Below are 14501 nucleotides of genomic sequence, written 5' to 3' on the forward strand. Positions count from 1 at the left end.
GGGTGGGGAACCAAGACAGGGATGATTTCAGCTGCGAAGCGGAACAACTACAGAAAGCCAAGAAAATAAATAAAAAAAAAAAAAAAAAAAAAAAAAAAAAAAAGAGAGAGAGAGAGAAAGAAAGGACAGCGCTTGCCAAGATGATTTTAGCATTTTGTGCAGCTTTTTTAGCTAGGGCTGCTCTCGGCAAAAGAGCTTTCTCCTGAGCAGGACGAGCCATCTGGAGGAGCCGTCTGCCGCCTTTCAGCTCCAACAACTGTTTGAATTTCTCAGAATTCCCCTTCCAGCCCAGGGTTTTGTTGTTGTTGTTGTTTGTTTTGGGGGGCGTGGGCTCTTTATTCATTTTTCCCGCATACACTGCCCGTATCCCCCGCCGCCCCAGGCGTGCGCTGCCCATCGCGGAGTGAGCGCCTCTCCAGCGCCGCGGGATCGATGCTCCAGCCCCGCACTGCAGGTACAGCAGGGGCGCGGGGCGGGCGACAACAATGGAGGGCAGCCGGGGCGGAGGACACTGGCGGTGCCGCCGCCCCTCGGCCAAGCTGGAAGCCGTGGAAGGGCGAGGGAAGGCGGCAGCAATTCCGATTTGGCCGAGGGGCGGCCGGGGAAGGGCGGCGGGGCGAGCCCCCTTGCGCTGCCAGATAGTGATCCTAGGAGGGCGGGCGGGCGCGGGAGGAGGAGCCCAGGTGTCCCTTCCTGCCACATAGTGCGCCGCCCCTTTCCCCGCCCGCTCCCGCGGTGGTGCTGGCGCTCCCGCCGCCGGGCGCGGGGATGGACTGCAGCACAAAGGCGCGGGCCCGCTGAGGTAACGCTGCCCGGGCTGCGGGCACCGCGGGAGGGACAGCGGGCGAGCGGGGCCATCTCCCTCCCGCCCAACGCGGGGCCGTGGCCGCCCCGAGCCGCGGTCGGGGAAGGGGGGGCGGCGGCGGCCGGAGGCCCCGAGCGCTCCCCGCGGTGCCGCGGCCGGCCCGGGGCTGCGGGGGGAGCGCGGGGCCGCGGCCGAAGGCGGGATGGGGCCGGCGGGGGGACCGCGGGGCCGGCGGGGAACTTGCCCGAGGGTCTACGCCAGCTCTCCGCCGGGGGAGATGCTGCAGTGCTGCCGTTCTGCCTCGGCGCTGGGCTGAGCAGGAGGACGGGGCTTTAAATAATGCGCCTCCGCTCCGAAACTCCGCTAATCAAATAAAGCCTTGGGAGTCGTTGTCGTAACTACGGGCTGTCCTTGCACCACCGCAAGGCTCCGGACTCTCTACGCGTCTCGGAAAACTTGTACATTATTTGGGGGTTTTCTAGTGGCGCGCAGCTCCACCTTCGCCGTGGATCGCGGTGCGGAGAGCCCGGGACTGCGCTTCCCGGTGCGGGCTCCGGCATTCCGGTCACGGCAGCGCGGACCCACCGGCGTGACCAGCATCAGCCCAGCGCCGCTCGCTGCTCCTGGGCACCCAGCCCCCTGCTCTGGTCGCAGTTAGGACTTATCTCCATTCTGTGCTTGCCTTAGCGAGGAGGAAATTCAAGATTGCTGCCTTGAACTTTAGGCTCCAGAAATGAGGCTTTATGATGGGCCTTTTGGGAGTTTGTTCCTCGGTGTTGGTCAATTTCCATCTCGCATTAGAAAGCTTGTTTAGGAATTCAGAGCTGAGTTATCAGTCAGTGTTCGCTGCAGACTTCAGGGCAGGCAGTGTCTGCATGGCTGAACGATGAGATTTTGGCAGGGAAGCCTTGGTGTGGCTCTGTAAGGAGGGTAGAGCATACCTCAAAAGCAGCAACCCGGTCATGGAGGTGGGTTGCCTCTGTCTTCTGAGCATCATTATGTTACAGGCAGGTTGAGCCTGAATCTGCTGCTTTTCATTCACCTGTCCTGTACTCCTGTCTGGAGGATAGTGATGTGATACCAAGTGGAGGAAAAATGTGTAGGAATGTGCCTCATCTGCGTGGTTCCACTATGTGGAGGAGTTAAGTTTAAAAAAACAAATAGATAAAATCAATGGCAATGAATATCTGGGCTGAAAAATGAATGGCCAAGGGTTATAAAAGCATGAATGTATGGAATTGCTGAATTGTGTGGGGGAAGTTGCTGCTTAAATGAGCTTTGGTACCAGAGGAATGAAGCTGACAAATGTAACCTCAGCCTTTCAAAGAGTGCTTTGCTGTGCCTGGGGCAGCTTCAGGCTGTCTCGCTTACCTTCTGGTCCACATGCTGATGGCTGGAGTGAAGCACAGGTGTGGCAGAGGTCTGGCTGTGTGTGATCTGCTGGGAAGGGGTGGTGGTGACTTTTGGGGGCAGTGGTGCAAGACGGGGCAGGTTCTGCACGTGTCTGCTTTGACAGCAGTTCTGCTGTGAAAGATTCCCTTTTCCTCCCTGCCAGGGTTTGCCTTGTACCAGGGCGTTCTCAGGACTGCACACCCGGTCACTTCAGCGGCCTTGCTGGCTGGAAACTGTATATGAACAAATTGTACAAATCTCCTTGGTGGCATCCAGTACTTGCAGGGAAAGAAAGTGTCAACCCAGGGAACAGCATGAGCTCTTTGGCTGTTATCAGACAAGCTCCTTAATGCTGACTTGAGAAAGAAGTGCATGTATTTATCAATGAAACAAAATGATAATTGTGTGACTAATAGGGTATAACAATTTTAACTTTAGATGTTGTCATGTTAACACTTTCAATGTCACTTGCATTATTTCTCAGAAGATACTGTTACTTGAGTTTAATTTTTGCTGGAAGAATGTGAAGTCCCAGGCAGAAAAGGGTGGGCTGCTTAGGGGTTGAGTGTTTAATGATAGAGGTTAGTGCATGATGATGATGATGATTAAGCACGTCCTTAATTCCTGACCAATAGATGGAGTGCTGCTATGCTTTAGGATATCTGGGGATTTAATGGTCTCTTGGTTAAATCAGTCATTATCCTTGACTCTTGCCTGAGGATTGAGGCAGCTGACATTATTTAAAGGAAAGGTGATTTTAGGGTGGTGCGTTCAAGCTGTCATGTACACCACAATCATCTAACCCAAAGAGAAGGTCCAGGTGATGCCTCTGATGCCCTAGGCTTTGCAGTGTTTATAGGGTGGTTGGAGCAGGGTGATCTGGGGGAGTGGGGCAGTTTCACTGCCTGGGCCAGCCAGGTGTAGTGCAGCCCTTGTGGTGACCCTTTGCTGGTTATGGAACGAGCTGTTGGACAGGGCTGGCTGAACCCAGCTGGGCTCGGTGTAACTGTGCTGGAACGGTCCCTGTTGCATGTGATGTTAGAGGTGACATTGCACGCAGGGGCTGCCTGCTTTTGTTCAGCGCCACTTGTTAGAGGCCAAATGACCTGGCATAAGACTCTATTTGCTGTGAAAATCGTGAGAAATTAACATGTAAGAGATGAGAAATGAAAACTGTTTTAAGAAAGGCCGGCATTAGTTTGTTTCCTTTTGTAAGGGGAATGTTTTACGGATCAAGAACTGAACTGAAAGAAGGCAAAAGGCTGCTAGTTTTTCCCTTGTTAAAATCGTCGTTGCCAGTTAAAACTGCAGCGCTGTTCTTGCTGCGCTGCGGATGGTGCTGGAATGATAATGCTTTAAAAAAACAATTTTAATTTAGGGGAATAACTTGTTTCACTTTGAGATGGTGCATAAAATTGCTTTTTTGCTAGCTTTTTTTGAGCTGCATACAAATTCTAGTTTCTTTTAAAAAATGTCCTGTAACTTTAGCAGCCATAGTAACCTCTGGCTATTATTTCCCTTCTAAATCAATTTTGCATTTTCATAGTGCTGCTGTTTCAAAAACTGAGTAGGTCACTGTTTTGGTATTGACTTAGAAGAATGCAATCTATATTTTTTAATAACACCGCTTCCCATTACATCACAGGCTTTTCTTCAAGCTATGTTTTGAAATGCCTGTTGCCATATGAGAGATGGTGGTAGATGGTGGTGTGGCTTCTGGTAGGATTCTTAGGGGTTAGTTGTCTTTTGTGTAGTGTTTTTTTGGCAGATGAAGATGAATAAAAGCTACTTGACCCTTAGGGAACAAGCAGTAAGTTACTCATTGTGTGTTAATATTAGTTCTGTTTACCCACAGAGTCTACTCTGCTTCTATACTAACTCTGAGTCACTTGACATGTGGGAAAACACTTTTGTTTCTTTTCTGTATTCTAGATAACACATGTCATTGTACATCATCACAAATGAGATTTTGAGGGATTTCATTTAAAGATAGTGTAGCAAGTGCATGGCTTTTTTGCAGATAATTTGTAATCCAGTTTATTAGTTAAGAGAAACAAATTTTAATTGGTTAGATAAGAAAGTATGTTCACTTATGGCATGCTCTTAATTTGGGCTGGTGGCAGAGGGATGGCAGTTCAAAACCGCAGAGTAAACTGGAAAATGTTCACTGCTAAGAAGTTGAGATTTTCTACAGATTCATTGAGAAGTTGGATAGTGGGAGAAGGTTTGAGAGCATCAGACCTCAGTGGGAGGGTGATGGCTCCTGCTATTTTATTCTCCCCTGGATCTTTACAATCTGATGAATGTGATGAAGGTATCTGTTTATTTAGGGCTCTGGGAGCATATTAAACGTAGTTTGTGTCTTATGGTAATAATGTCAATTCTGCTTGACAAGGATGCAATCAGCTCTTACAAAGTGCTAATTAGGGAAATATTCCAATAGCCTCATTCATTGTTCTCATCTCTTAAATTGTTGCGGTCTTGGCTAGGAAGAAACTCTTTTCTTGCCTTATATTGTCTAACGTGTTAAAATCCAAGTGCCATCAAAGCAGGAAGCAGTTTTCATGTGAGTCAGCAGGCTGAGGTGAAGATCCGTAAATCACAGGCTGGTGTGAGAGCTGGGGCTTGCTTTGTAGCATTTCACGTTGTGTTTTCTTGACCCACGGCAGCTAACAGCTGGTAAATCCCTTCTCCCTTGTGCAGTTGGAATCTCCTGAAGTACGTGGCAGTCCTGAGCAGCACGGAGTTGACAGCATTTCAGTGCTGTTCCATTGTTGCTGCACTGCCCTGAGCAGTACCTGTGTCCTGACAGCATTTCAGCCGAGAGCTGAGCTGTGCTTGTTGGCCAAACCAAGAGGATTCATTGAATTGCTTTGAAAGTCTCTGCTTGTTGTCTTCATCTATACCTGTAGTAACTGATCTCAAGTTTTTGTTTGTTTTGGGTTTTTTTAATATATTAATGTATGTATTCCAGTGTTAAAATATATGGGAGTTTTGTTGTTTTGCTTTGTTTGACTTTTTTTCTTGTAGAAAACAAGTATCCCTCTGCATATCATCCATTGCTATTACACTAAACACAACATGAGAGGCCAGGTGGACCTGCATATTCTGTATGCAAATGCACAGGAAATGTCAGTCCTGGAAGGAGGGTGCTTACAGCACTGCATGTGTCCTGATGGGAAAGAGAGTGCAAAATAGGAGAGTTGACTTGATGGGTAAAGCTTGCTTAACTGTTCAATGCAGTCAAAACAAGGAAAGAAAAATATAATTTTAAATATATATTATATATATCCCCCTCCCTACAAATGTAGACCAGCTTTTTTTTTTTCTTTTTTGGACAGCTCTAGAAGTCTTGGCAGAATTCTATGGGAGCAGTTTGGTACTGAAGTTGTCCGTGTGATTCAAATAAATAGTTTCTAGAGCAATATCAATTATAAATTGGCTGGGTTCAGAGAGATTGCTGGTATTAATGTAAGTCATTTCATATAATCCAGTATCCCAGTACTGTCTTAACAGCCCATATGATGTTTTAGTCTTTATGGATGTATATACAAAAAACCTCTGTATTTATAAAGAGCATCACTAAGGCCACAAAGTCAAGTATTTGAAAGCTGGGTAGTGCTTTCCAAAGAAAATATCCTCAATTTAAAAATTAAATTACAGCATTGGAAAGTACACTTAGGAGTCCTAATGTCAGGAAGAGAGAAGTGTTTTGGCTCAGATGCTTCAGATTTAGCAGACACTTAGCAGAGGTAACCTTCAGCCTAACATGTGAAAAATTAGGTGAAATTGAAAATAGAATTTTGGGACGGAAACAGTGGACAATACTAGGCAGTGCATCCAGCTCTGTCTAGAACTGAATACAATAACTCAAATGTACTGACCTCACAAGTACCTTTGTTTTTTCCTGACTCAGATACACAACCATTTTTAGGGGTGTTAATGAATTGTATAACAATTTGTCCAGGCTCCTGGTCAATGCTATAATAGGAGTAAAACACAATTTAAGCAAGCTGCCTTTCAATATTATTTAAATTATTGCTACACACCAGGTGACATGCCCTATTTGCTGTGTATCCTAAACCACCAAAACCTAACCTAAAATTTTGTTCAAATATAAATTGTATTTGGAGGGGTACCCTGTGGTGGGTCGGATCAAGTGTTCTCAAACAATTGTTTTCAGCTGTATTGACTACAGTTCTTTGAGGGTGCTGAGATTTAGGGTGTATATAAAAATAATACCTGGCCTTCCCATGCTACATTAGCCTGTGTAGCTCTCCTGATGCAGCTTTACTGCAATAATAAATGAATGCCTAGTTCAATATACATTTCTGTTATTGTGTTTAAATTGTGATAGTACCCACAATAAGCCCATCATCCTGTTTCAGATCGTGATTGCAGATGAAGCTTTGCAGTAAATACCTGGTTAAGGGATAATTGTCTTCATAGTGTTACAGTTAATCTGTACAATTTCTGTCTTTCAGTTGCAACTGTCTTTAAATGCCTAAATACGTACGAAAATATAGGCAAAGGCAAAACTCTTTTGGTAACTCAAATGTTTTTGGACCCAGCCATCATGGCAGAAGTTCATGGTCTTTAATTCACCTACTAAATAGAAGCTGTTCCCCCTAGAGCAAACTGTGTATTTTCAGGCCAAAGTAACTTTCTTATTCCTAAAGTCACTGAGCATTTGTGGGTACATGTTAATTTTTTATTTTTTTTTTTCCCCATTCCCATCGATGGGCATAATACTGCATACAAATGAGATTTCTTACTGATGTGCTGGTTGGAATGGGTTGGCTGTGCAGAGCTGTTTGTCTTTGACACGTAGCTGACTTGGCATTCAAAGGACACGTGCATGTTCTGTGTTAAATGGCTCAAGGACTGGAGTGACACAGTTGGAGAGCTTGGCAGATACCTCTGTGTGTGCATGATTTGGAACAAAAAACTCCATCTTCTCAGACAAACTGTCCAGAGTAGATCTCTCAGTCAAATTTTCATTATTGCATATTTTGCATATTGAATATATTGAATATTTTTATTGCAAAGATTTAATCCTGAGCATCTCAAGAAGAAAAGAGGACTTGTGGTGCATGTTTTAATACAATGTTTTGTAAAGACAAGTATGTCTGTAACCAGCAAAGCCCTCGTCAGGTGTTTGTTTTGTTCCTTATCACCTTGATCAAAATCATGGGCCTGGTATGGAGCAGCAAAAAAAATGCAGAAGAACTTGCAAATACATTGAAATTTATGGTGTTTCAAAAGAAATAAACGAACCCAACACAAAAGCAGAAACCAAACCAAGTGGTCTGGCAGTCAAGTTCCCTGTCCATTTTTTTACTCTGTTTGAAACTTTGTTTAAATACTTTTGCAGCATGCAGAGAGATTGAATACATCTGTGTAGTGCTAGCATGAGAGAGTCTGTGCTCAAGAACAGGTTAGTTAAAAAAAAAAAGAAAATCTTGAAATGAATCCAGGTAGCTTCCTAGTTAAAACATATCAAATAACATAAAGCATGTGAACTCAATACAACTCAGCTTAACTATATAAAACATTTAAACTGTAAAGCATCAGGAGGTTTTTTTATAGGTGCCTGGATAATTTGCCCTGAGGTGGCAGAGGGGCCAATTGGGTTGGTTCCCCTTTTACATCAGATGTTTTCCTGTGAGCCAAGAACTTGGGGAGAAACTGAAATATTGCTTCCTCCTTAAAGAGTTGTTGCATATGCATTGTGCTCTTTGTGTGTGTTTGCTTAAACTTAGATGTTTTTAAAGATCAGTGCCCCTCGTTTTAACATGTCCTAAGACAGCTCCTGGTTAAGGGCTGGATTTCAAAGCCTGCTTAGTTCTTCTCAAGCACCACACCATTCCAAATGGAAGCTTTTGCTGTCTGGTCAGCAGAAAGTGTTCTTTTTCCTTACCCTTCCTTACATGAGTGTTTTATTGCATGTCAGTGCTTCTGATCAAATCAAGTGGCACTCGCTGTATTGCCTGGTGGGACCCTGTGTCCTTCAAAGTATCTTAAGTCTGAAAGTCTCCACTTACCTGAATCCTGGCACTGTCTCTCAAACGATGGAGACCATTCAGTGTGGTTTTTTCTTCTGCACCACAGAGGTGTCATCCAGCAAGGGTGGTCAACATTTCAGCCACTGCTTTGGGAAATCTTTGCTAAGCTGTGGAGATTTCCATCTGAGGAGAGATTTGGCAAACACACAGAGCAGACCTTGGGGTGAAAGGGGGGGAGGGCTCTGAATGGAGACAGGAGATAGGAGCAGGGCCAGCAGCAGCCCAGCTCATCCAGTGGTTCCAATGGCAGCAGCTTCTCCTGCCTGTTCCTTTCCTGGAGCTGGAATAGCAGACAGCCTAGCCTATGTGTATGGGTAACCCTTTCCAAGAGCCTCGAGGGCTGTATGGCACTTGTCATCAAGTTTGGGTCTGTGAACTGTTTCACAGGAACCCACGAGACAGACTAAAATATATCAGTCTTATTGTCCCAATACTTGTCTTAGGAGACTCTATCTCTCCACTGGAAAAATTACCAATTTCCTTGTTGAAAGGGGTTGAAATTCTCCCCTTTATGGGGAAAAATATTTAAAAATTAAAAAAAAAACAAACCCAAACAAAACAGATGTATCACTTCCTTTCCTGTTAATATTAGCTAGTATATTGCATAAAACTAATGGACATGCAATGTTGATTAAAAAGAATTGGCTAATGGTCAGAGTAAGAATAAAAATTTATTTATAGCCTGGGCTAGCCTTTAACAAGAGAAAATAGCTTGAGGTATACCATGTAACACTAGTGTCTGGCTACTATCAAACATGCTGCAAATATATTGTAACAGATATTGTGTGCAGTAAATTTATCTTTGTAGTAGAAACCTGATGTTGCTATTCCCAGGGGCTAAGTTGAATTACATTATTACCGAGGCTGAGTTAACAGAGCTTTGCTTATAGTATACATACAGACAAGGCAGTTCTTCACAGAGGTGACCTCTGCTGTGTTTTGGTTTCAGATTTCACAGGGACCCATTTCAAAGTTTTTAGCTTCAGTCCACACCCTGCTGGTAGCTAGCTATAAAACTCTCTTTGAAGTAAGTTAAAAAAAAAAACAAAACAACAAAAAACCAAAAACAGAGAGTCTGTCCTTTATTACTTTAATAAAGTCAGATAAAGGTAATTTGTTTACTCTTTTTGTGATATACACTGCTGTCCCTGTTCCTTGTCAATATAAGGGATGCTTGAAAGAGGGAAATAAATCTAAAAAATTACTGTTTGCAGTGTGCAAATGCGTAGTGTAAGTAATTATCTTTTTTATGGCTCTTCTGTTTATTAGTTAACTTGGAGAATGTGCACAAGCATATATTTGTGCTAGGGAAGCTATTATGGTTGACAGGGCATAATGTAGTGTACTCCCTACAAGGTTATTCCATCCTCTCTCTAAACTTATTTTTTTTGTTTCTCTCTCTCTCTCCAAAACCAATTTAAAGAACCAAGTAAAAGCCCTGTAATCCTATTTAAGAACCCTGTCGAATAAGAAGTCTGCATGTCACCATTCCAATAAATATAATTACCTCTTTAATGCAGTCACTCCTCTCTAGGACTGATTTTCATCTGATTGAAATATTTGGGTTGTACATTACAACCAAGCTAAAGGGGATATCCTGCTCTTCTCTCCTGGCCCTGTGGTCCTGCCTCATCCTCTCTTGTGTAAGCCCTGCTGCTTGCTCAACTTGTGCAATTCACCGTAAATTGCAGCAGAAAAGCTCCTCTCCCCACTTTTGACTGCAATAACTCTCTCTGATAAGTTAAATTAACCCCAGAGAGGGTTGGGTGAGCTCTAGGGTGTGTCGAAGGCAGTGGGGAGAAGCAGGGAAAAGGGGGAATAAGAAGATGGAGCAGTGTCAGTGCTGGGCTCCAGGTAAGCTCCAGCCCCTTAAATCCTTGTGTGATGATGATAGCTGTGCAGGCAGGCACTGCCTGCAGTACTGGGGACAATGAGAACTGCCCCTGGAAGGTGTCTGTAAGCCCAGTCTTCTGCAAGGGGACTGACTGGTGGGACAGCAAGAATGATCAAACCATTTCTCCAGGCTTTGAGATGCAATGTAGTAGCCCCCATTTTGTGAGATTCCCCCTTGCCCTCCCAGTGCTCTCAGAATCTGAGAGGGAACAGTCGTGCTTAAAGGGAGATTCTGGGATAAATGCAATGTTTTGGGAAAATGACACTATTTCAAAAATATTTTAATTAAAATAATCTCAGCAGGCTAGGCTGTGTGGCTCCCATATCCCAGCTCTGTGTGGCTGCCAGTGGGTGACATTCCTGTCTGTTCTGCTGGTCTTGAGTGCTTGGTGTTGCTTCCCACAGCAGCCTTCCCTTGCCTCCAGAGCCTGCAGTAGTCATGCATAGCACAAGATGCACAACTAAATTTTCTGAAGTAAAGTTCAAAGGTTTGCACTACTGAGTACTGCATACCATTGCTTCTCTTACTTTTTCTTTATTTCATAAGTTATGTGTAAGAAGTGGAGGCTAAATGCTGCCATAGGAGAACTTTACTACATCAAGTAGGCCACACTGTCTATATGTATAGAACAAATTTCTTTGGTGAGAGGGAAGGGTGGGGCTGCTTTTGGTTCTGCTAATGAACTTCTGCATATGTTTACAAGATAACTTTATATATAAAGAATTCAGAATTCCATTGAAGAAAATGTAAACAAATAAGTTGCTGAGCATATCTCAGCCAGCCGCCCAAAATGCATAATTCTAGCTTGCAGCCTCTTACTTGTCTTTGACAATGGCATTGCCTCTCTTCTCCTTCCATCCAGATTCTCATCAGTTAAACGATGTGTAAGAAATCCTAGTGTTGCTAGAAACAAACTTGGCAGAAGAGTTGTTTTAGAAGCATAATGCTGAGTTCCTAACAGCAGAAAGCTGTTTGCTGTTGGAGTTGACTGAAATTGTTCCATCTCTGTGCAGGTGGTGAGTGACACAAGTTCTCAGTGTGAATAGCTGTCCTGCAGATAGCACTTTATTGTCTTCAGTGCCAGGTCCTCCCAACTTCCTCCTGCACTTCTCCTTTTTTCTCTTCTCTTATCTGCAGTGAAGGACTGTCTTCCAAAGTTTGCATTTTCTCTGTTTCATATGATATGCAGGCTTCAGTGTAGAGACTTAAGGAGTCTTATCAAAGTAATACTGGCTCAGTCAGAGTAAAGATGCTTTAGTTAAATAGACTATGACTGTGTTTAAAAATAACAGCTCTAGCTGTGTCAGCGTGTTGGACGACCTGGTACTGACTTCAACAGAAAGAGCTTCTGAAAATTACTTTGCTTGTTGCAGTACTGCCCCAGTGTGAAATGGGTTTCTGTTGGAAGCATTTCAGTGTTAGATAAACCAAAAGAGAGCCCCCAGATTTTAAAAAGTGAGTCAAATGGCTTCAGAGAGAGCTTGTTGTAGTGGGCACCTTTTGAATGCACAAACAGGAGTAGCAGCACTTTTGCTCTTGTTCACATTGTCAAAACAGCAGTGCCTGGGTTTGGGTGCAAAAACCACCCTCATATAAGCTCCGTTAGTTTTGGATTCTCAGCTGTTAGTGAAAAGATGATGTGGGTATCTTCCAGCCCGAGATCTGTGTGTGACTGCCATGCTTGCACACAGGTAGCTTGTTGCTTTCTTGTAATAGTAAAATGTGTGGAGGGGCTTTCTGGTAATTCCTGTGCAATTATCTCACTTTGCCCCAGCCCTGGTGTGTCTCTGACTTCTGCTGCCCTTCTGAAGACTCATTTAAAGCACTGATGTTCTTAAAAAGTCTGGTTAATGAGAACCTTTTGAAAAGACTTTGTGTATCTGATGTTTATTCTGTTTTCTACAGTTCTTGTCGTGTGTGGGTTTTCTGTCCTTTTTTTGTTTCTTGGCAAGGAAGACAGTAATTACATTCTTGTACCAAGAGGAAGAGTATTAAGCCTACTCATAAAAAGAAGATTTATTATCAAATGTAGTTTTTCATTTTATCCATTGGAAATTTTTTTTTCAACTCTAACCATACCCAGATTACTGTCTTCATTCATACAGTTCTTGTATCAAGTTTGGATGCTGTCTTTGTTAAATTACGGCTCCTGAGGGTTTTCTGTTACAGAGGTTTCTGCAGTCAGGGGAAATGAGGGTATAATAAAGAGGATTCAAGGGCCGGACACAATGATTCCATATAACTGAAACAAACAATGCCAGATTTGGCTGATGTTGGATTTTCCATCAAACTTTTTTATTGGCATTCATTCATTTTACTCTAAGCAGAGTTTAAGATTGAGGCAGTTTGAGTGCCTGAAGAAATTGAGAGACCAATAGCAGACGATTTGGGCAATACTTTTAATCACTAGATCCTATCTTCATGCATTTATTTTGAGTTCTGGCATAGTCAGGAAGTTGCCGTGATTCAAATGCCATTAGAGCAGTAAATCCAGCAGGAGACATCCAGATTCACTGAAAGGACTATCACTGAAGCCAGTGTAACAGACCTGTCTGTGCCTGGGCTTTCTGAAGCACTGATTCCAAGCATTGAGCTCATGCTTATTGAGAAGCAGTGCTGTTTTCTGGCAGAGTGAGTATCTGACCTTCATTTCTATTGCCTCTCACTTGCTGCAACTCCCTTAGCTGTTATTGGTGTATTTTGTGTTTTACTACAGTTATAAAATGTTATTAACTGTAATGTGCTAAAATAGGGATAAAATAATCAGAATGCACTTCAGGATGCAAGCAAATTTGCTGTGAGATTCTATAAATAAATGACTGCCTCTCAGCCAGAAATACAGTGTGGAGCAAGAACGCAGGGTATGCTGGTAGCTTTCTCTCTTTCTCATGGTGAGCACTGCCAGAAGGGGAATGATGCTGAATCTGTTTTTCACTGCCTCTGCTATGCCAGAACATTGGTCTTTCAGGGTAGAGAGTGTGCACTACTGCAGTTTTGGCAGATAATTCTCAAGGAGAGAGGAGGAGGAAAAAACATAGTATTAGTTTTGACATTTACAAACTAAGGGATACTACAGTAAAGCTGAAATTGAAACTGTAGCTGTTGTTTTAATGTCTTTTTAATTATTTTGGAATGCTTTGGGGTATTTTTCCCCACTTTTATTCTCAATAACTTCTGTGTCTTTGAGCATTGGTGAAATTGGGTGCAGTGGTTGAATCATACCCAGTAGACAAAACTCTTTCCTCTTCCCATCTATTTCTGCATGTATATACCTTATATACCTATTTCTGCAATATACCTTATTCAATTCTTTATTCACAGAAATCTAGGAGAAGCTTTCCTAATGCTCTTTATCTTACTAGGGTTCAATGACATAACTTTAACTTCTGTCCCTGCATCTTTTCTACCTTTAGTGGATTAGAAGTAAAAATGAAAGCCCTTACAGTGGCCTAAGGTGTAGCACTTTGGAAGATGAAAACTGGATTTGTCATGGAGCAAAAAGCTGTATGTGATTTGAGAAAAGCACTTGCAGTGCATCAGCCCTATGCATTATGGTCAAATTTACTGGACCCTGTTTTTAGGCTGTTTATGCCATATGTGGTACAGGAGGATTCTGCTTGATGAAAGAAAGAAAGCAAGCTGACAGAAGGAGTAAAACTACATATTGCCCCAAGGATAAAATTTTGGAAATATTTCTCTGGATTCCAGCAATGGGCATTGCATAAGAAAGAAGAAAGTCTGCCCTGAAGTGCCTAAGTTATTGAAGCATTTGTAAAAGTAGGATTTGTCTCTGTCCAGAAATTTATTGCAATGTCTACTTCTGACCAGAGGTGACACGAGTATGGATGCTTTGTAAAATCCTGCTCATTTACAGGAACTGGTGGGTTTTGAGGATTGCAAGGTTGTGTAACTCAGTGTGAAAAACATAAAAGGTTGCAGCTGATATCTTCAAATTATTTATTTACCTTGCAGCTGTGTGAAATTAAGTTTCCTGAGAGGTCTTAGTGATATTATTTACTGTAAGAGGATCTGATCTTGTAGTTGTTCGTTCTTTGTGGTAAAGTGAACTAGCACAAACCACCAAAAGTGTGCAATTGTTCAGCTTTCTAATTAGAGTGCTCTCTTCCATGTATTTGATAGATCAGCATTGAGGGGTGGTGGTTATAAAAGCAGAAAACAGAACTGTCTTGGTTGTGAGATGCAGTGACTTCCTTGTAGCATCTGATGGGGAGGAATTTGTGATGGATTCAGACCCACAGCTACTGAGACTTTCTCCCGAGCTGCAGCTCTTTGGCTCAGCCCTTCAGGCAGCAGAAAGGCAGGAGGTATTCACAGCACTCTTTGT

The 14501-nt window shown here is 43.2% G+C and overlaps 1 protein-coding gene across 2 annotated transcripts in view; it reads left to right on the forward strand.

The window, feature by feature from the left end:
* Positions 1-696: 696 nt before the first annotated feature.
* ADD3 (adducin 3) overlaps positions 697-14501 on the forward strand; it is a 92401-nt gene continuing 78596 nt past the window's right edge. For both annotated transcript variants that reach the window (XM_014872464.2, XM_014872467.2), the window contains exon 1: positions 697-802. The gene's annotated coding sequence lies outside the window, so the exon portion shown is untranslated. The remainder of the gene's footprint in view (positions 803-14501) is intronic.

The sequence above is a fragment of the Sturnus vulgaris genome, chromosome 8 (assembly GCF_052056855.1).
Source record: "Sturnus vulgaris isolate bStuVul1 chromosome 8, bStuVul1.hap1, whole genome shotgun sequence".
Taxonomy (NCBI): Eukaryota; Metazoa; Chordata; class Aves; order Passeriformes; family Sturnidae; genus Sturnus; species Sturnus vulgaris.